Genomic DNA, 6247 nt, shown 5'->3' with positions numbered 1-6247 from the left:
AATGCCAAGGTCAAAAACCAAACAAAACTGTATAATTCAAAGGAACTTTGGTAACTATTTCATCCCTTTTAGGTTTTTAATATACTGACACATTCTACAACAAGGTCTCTGTGCTTAAATATTAATACTAAATGTTTTCCTTATGCATATGTGCAAGGGTATTTGCATAACAAATATTATTATTATTATTATTATTATTATTATGATGATGATGATGATGATGATGATGATGACACAGCTCCTGGTTTGTTTTCAGAGACAAATGTCTGGGATCTATCACCCAAAGGCACTGAGGAGCATCATATCACAGGTATCAGGTTTCCAAATCAGCATTCCTTACTCCCAGTGGATCGAAGATAACAGAAGACCCACCTCCACCACAATGCTTAGAAAGGGGAATGATGGTAGGTGGGTGCTTGCTTCTGAAACAAAGAAAACCTTAGTAGTATTTGCTGAGTTTTCATTTTTCACAGGCATTATTTATACCTGGAAAAATTGTCATATTTAGTCTCAAATACTCATTGCTATATAATAAACACCAAAGAAATGTTTTCCAATCATTCAGGAGACAATGCAGGAACATGGTTAAAAATATTGGCTTGGGAATCCAATTTTGCTGCTTCTTAGCTGAGCAAGCTAATCTCTCTAGGCCTCATCTTCCATCTCTGTAGAATAAAAATAAAAATAAGAATCAAATGAGATAACCTGTGCAGACAACAGAGAACCTGATACACAGGAAGCATTTAGGTTAGTTATTACTTTAAAATATTTCTTCAACAGCTTAGAAATGTAAGGAGTTGTGAGAGTAAGACATCCCATCCCCTGCACCCCAACCACATCTGTCTCATATTAGTTGAAATATTACCTCTAGATGCATCTAGAATGGTACCTGGCCCATAGTAAGTGCCCCAGAGTGTTAGTTGTTATAATTATCTTCTCCCACAGAGAGCTGATGGACTCGATGAGCTCTTCTGTGCGTGTTCTTTTTCTGGAGGGGAGCATCTGGAACTCCTGCCAACATATCCTCACCAAAAGGGCAGCTGTTTTTCTTTCCACCACTCTGCTTTCCTTTTCCTACAACAGGGAGTTACAAACTATAGCAGAATTTTGGCCACTCTTTTTCATAAACTCATCTCTTTCCTCAGCCAAATTAAACGACATAATATATATATAGATGCTTGGAGCAGAATAAGCCCTTTATCCACTGCATAATAAATGGCTCAACAACAGGAGTTTCTATTTTTCAGGGGTAGGGCCAGACATGTTGTCTGGTCTAAATGTTCAGTCACTATTCATTTATTCATAATTATTTAATTGGGGATAATGGTTTATCACTCACTCTGTGCCAGGCAAAGCGTGGATTTTGGGGAATACATTAATAAACTAGAAAACTATAAAATACATTAATAAACTACCAATTTCTTTTCTCAAGGAGAGTACGAGTTAGCCAAACTTAGATTCTTCCAACTTTTTGCATATTAAGGCATACATTGAAAATGATCATATGTGTAAATGAGTAGATGTGTTCAAGGGCAGTCAGCTTTGGGGGCTCAGCCATCCAGGGTTTAAGGGGGCAATAACTCATCATGCTAGTTAGAAAGCTTTACATAAGATGCACAACTTTTAATGTATTTAATTTCTCCATAGCTTTTCAGATTAGAAGAAAAATGCAGCATCTAGTTGGTGGTGGGAGAAGGGAAGAGTAGACACCGATCAAACTTAGTGCAGTGTTTAACCCTAAAATTGCAGATTGGTAATCTATGTCAGAACTTTGAATTAGTGATTAAAATGACGAGGGGGCCATGGGATGGAGGAACGAAATACATAGGTGCCACTATGTTTTACCAAACAATTTTAAAAAATGATTTCAAGGGTCTCTGGGTGACTCAGTCAGTTACATGTCTACATTTGGCTCCAGATCCCAGGGTCCTGGGACTGAGCCTGCTTCTCTCTCTCCCTCTGCCCCGCCACCCTCTGCTTGTGTTCACTCCCTTTCAAATAAATAAGTAAAATCTTTAAAAAAATGATTTCAAGAACTATTGGTTTTAGATCAATTGCTCATTAAAAAAAAAATATTCCCCTGCGACCCCCACCCCCACCCATCCTGTGACAATTGAATGACAACGGCCTTGGGGGAATTACTACCAGTTTTTATGTATTTCATAAATCTCTTCTGGAAGAAAAATAACAAGACCACATTGTTTTTCACTAGCTTGGAAGTTGTGATGCTTAAGGTAGTTGGAAGAAGTCCATGTTCTTTAGCTGATGGGGCTTTGGGAGTGACATTTTTTTTCAGGTTAGTGTAACCTCCTTTGGCAGGGTAAACATTTGGACTGCATTTTTTAAAGAGCCCTTGATTTAAAAAGCTCCTAGTTGTAAACAGCAAGAATCCACAGTCACATTTTTAACAGCTCCAGAGGAACTATGATTTAAAATCAAAAGTCTTCTCATTCCTATGGCAACCAGCAGAAGTATTCAACTAATGCTGCATGCTGTGTACATTAAGCTCTGCATCGTGTACCCCCGTCCCCCACTATCCCCTCCCTATGGGGTCAACCTGAACTTCACGGAATTGTACACCTTGAAAAGGATCTGTGTCTTTTCCAGACACAGAGTTGGTTTCCAACATGCAAGCGTCAAACCCATGAATGTAAAAGGGAAGAGTCCTCCCGAAGGAAACCTTTACACACCCAGAGGGAAAATGTACCCCAAAATAGAGATACCGTCTGCTTCCCTGATTTGACAGGTTTGAGAGCTCCTTGTTTTAAAGCCAGACATGAATCTGTGAAGAAATTCCCTTGAGTTACAACCCTTTTTGGGAGCAGCTACCATGAAGATAACATATGTGGTGAGACAGAGCCAAGAAAGCACCCACTGGGCTGCAGCACAGCTCTGGGAACATTTATAACACATTCTCAGGAAGCTGGAGTGGTTAGTCATGGGTGTGGAGAAAGTCCCCCTCTGCGTCGACTGTCTCCTAGGCCCTAGGTGTTGGCTGTCACCATTACTGTCTATTCCTCAAGGAGGACCCCAGTGGTTCTGTTTTAAAGAGTAAGACCCTGAAGCCTGAGATTCAAAGATCCAAAGGCCAAACAAAGCCTGAATCCTGGCTGAGTGTTTTTAAAATCTCCAAGGAAAAATCATTTTCAGGGTGGAAATGGTCTGGGATGTTTTTGCATAAAGCTTGCTTAGATTTTAAGATATTGACAAAAGGTGGATTACTCATTCATTTCTGTTCCTTTGGGAAGGTTCAGAGGAACATTTTGGAACAGAATGAAGCAGGATGCACCACTGGCTTCTCTCTAGAGGCCAACCATTGTCCCTCTGTCTCCCAAACTTCCTCAGTTAGGATGTATGTCTACGGGGGTGTTGGGTTAAGACACTGTTGTCAATAACTGTATTCCTGGAAAGTGTAGGGATTGGGAACTAAGAAACCCAGATGTGGATCCTAAATCTATTGCTCTGTGCTGATAGGCACAGGACTCATCAGCACTGGGCTTTTCTTTCCCTCTCATGTAAGATGGAGATGTTAATTGATTGAGTCTGTAGGTCTAAAGTATCTTATTGCTCAAAGAGTCTAGTTTTCAGAACCGAAGTCAATAGAACTGAGGCCTGGTTAAACTTTCTGACTTTTATTTCTTTTTGTAAAGTGAGACCGGACTATTTAGAAGTGAATCACGCTGTGAGACCCTTGGTATAGAATCTTGCTGCTCACAATGTGTCCGTGGATGAACAGCGCCAGCACCACCTGGGCACTTGGGAACCGTAGACTCTTGGGCTCCACCCAGACCTACTTTTCAGAACCTGCATTTTAACAAGCTTTTCAAGAAATTCATGTGCACATTAAAATTTGAGAACCAATGCCATAGAGTATGTATAGAGGTGATGTTCTGTTGATAAATTTTTTGACAGCCAGGTGAACTGATTTAAGCACCGTGATCTGCCTTCATCTCAACCCCCAAGGTAATGATTGATTGTTATTCTCATTTAATGGATGAGAAAACCAAAGTGCAAAGAGGTAATGTAACTTGTCCATGGTTACACACGAAATAGGTTCTTAAGTGGTGAAACTAAGGTGGGTTTAAGGTGGACTTCTCCATAAGGCTATTCAGCTAAGAGGGGGAAAGTGTGTCCACTAGGCCTTCTTCAGATTGTCCACCATTTTAAACCTCTCCGTTTGTTAACGGATAGAATCTCCTGGCATAAAAGCCCTTTGTCATAAAAGCCCCCACCTACCTTCCAACTTGACATGGATTTTTCAGCTGAAAAATCATCATTTGGTTCTCATGACCACATCATATGGAAATCAGGAGTGGGATTATAACTTCCTTTTACAGAATGGATTGACACAAATCCTAAGAACTGAATGGACTTGTCTGCGCGGGTAAGTCACGAGCCCAAGCAAAAGCATAGATGTTTGCGTGCCACACCCAGTATCATTGACTCTTGTGTCTGATTCAGAATATTCATTGTGCTACCCACGTGTGGCTGTGTGTCTCTATTCTGACCAAGACAATGAATAGTGCCTTTTGGTGATGCTTTTTTTTTAATTAAAAATTTTTTGAATTGTTGTACAGTATGCATAATGTAAAATTTACCATCTCACTATTTTAAAGTGAAGAGTTCAGTGGTATATTTTTGTGAAACCATTACCACCATTTATCTTTAAAACTCTTTGTTTTGCAAAACTGAAGCCCTGTACCCACTAAACAATAATTCCCCATTCTTTGTTCTCCCCAGCCTGTGGCAACCACCCTTCTACTTTCTGTCAGTACAAATTCAACTATTCTAGGTACCTTATATAAGTGGAATCATATTGTATTTGCGTTTTTGTGACTGGCTTATTTCACTCAGCATAATGTCCTCAAAGTTCATCCATGTTATAGCATGTGTCAGAATTTTCTTCCTTTCTAAGGCTGAATAATATTCCATTTATGGATATACCACATTTTTTAAATCTATTCATCTACTAATGGCCACATGGGTTGCTTCTACCTTCTGACAATTGTGAATAATGCCGCTGAGAATATGGGTTTACAAATACCTCTTCAAGTTCTGCTTTAAATTCTCTAGGGCTTATGCCCAGAAGTGGAATTACTGGGTCATATGGGAGTTCTATTTTTAATTTTTCTGAGGAACTGCCATACTGTTTTTCCATGGTGGCTATACCATTTTATATTCCCACCAACAGTGCAAAGAAGAAAGCTGTTTTCTTCAATTGAAAGAAAAGGTTTTTTTTTTAACTTTTAAAAAAAAGATTTATTTATTTTAGAGAGAGAGAAGGGGGGTAGTAGGGGGAGTGGCAGAGGGGAAGAATCTCAGCAGACTCCCTGCTCAGCATGGAGCCTATACCAGCTTGATCCAGAGACTCTGAGATCACGATCTGAGCTGAAGTCGAGAGTCCAACGTTTAACTGACTGAGCCACCCAGGCACCCCAAGAGTTAACTGATTTTAATGTCTGTTTTTTCACCTCATTCCTTTCACTTAATATTCTGGGAGATTGAAAGGTTGACTTTTAAACACTTAACCCAACCCAATGGTATTTTCATTCCTTGGGAAGGGGTTATATTGTGTCTTTCTTACTCTTTTTTTTTTTTCTTAAAGATTTTATTTATTTATTTGAGAAAGAGAGCAAGTGGGGAGACGGTAAGAGGGAGAAGCAGATTCCCCGCTGAGCAGGGAGCCTGATGTGGGACTCGATCCCAGGGCCCTGAGATCATGACCTGAGCTGAAGGCAGACTCTTAACCAATTGAGCCAACCAGGAGCCTTGTATCTTTCTTACTCTTAAACATGGACAGCCTGTTGTGAGACTTCTACATTAAAGAAGCAGCAATTCTTGCTCTAATTATTTTTCATAGTGGCAAGTCATTTTGAATACTAATGGTGGAAGTAAACTGGTTTTAAAAGAAGGGAATATATATATTAAGGAAGGTCTGTTTTTGAGATATTAAGCTAAATTAGAGTGGCTTCAGAGCCAACATATCATTTAAGTGAGATAGAAACATCCATCAAAAAGTAAAAATGGTCCTTTGGACTGAGGAATGGAAAAAAAGGAGACATATTGATCAAAGGGTACAAATTTTCAGTTATCAGGTGAATAAGTTCTTGAGACCTTATGCATAGCAATGGTGACTGTAGCTACTAATACTGTATTCTATACTTGAAATTTGCTAAGAGAGTAGATTTCAAGGATTCTTAACACACATACACAAATGGTGACTATGAGAGGTGATGATATGCTAATT

The sequence above is a fragment of the Ursus maritimus genome, unplaced genomic scaffold (assembly GCF_017311325.1).
Source record: "Ursus maritimus isolate PB19 unplaced genomic scaffold, ASM1731132v1 scaffold_30, whole genome shotgun sequence".
Classification (NCBI taxonomy): domain Eukaryota; kingdom Metazoa; phylum Chordata; class Mammalia; order Carnivora; family Ursidae; genus Ursus; species Ursus maritimus.
This window is presented reverse-complemented; position numbering follows the sequence as displayed.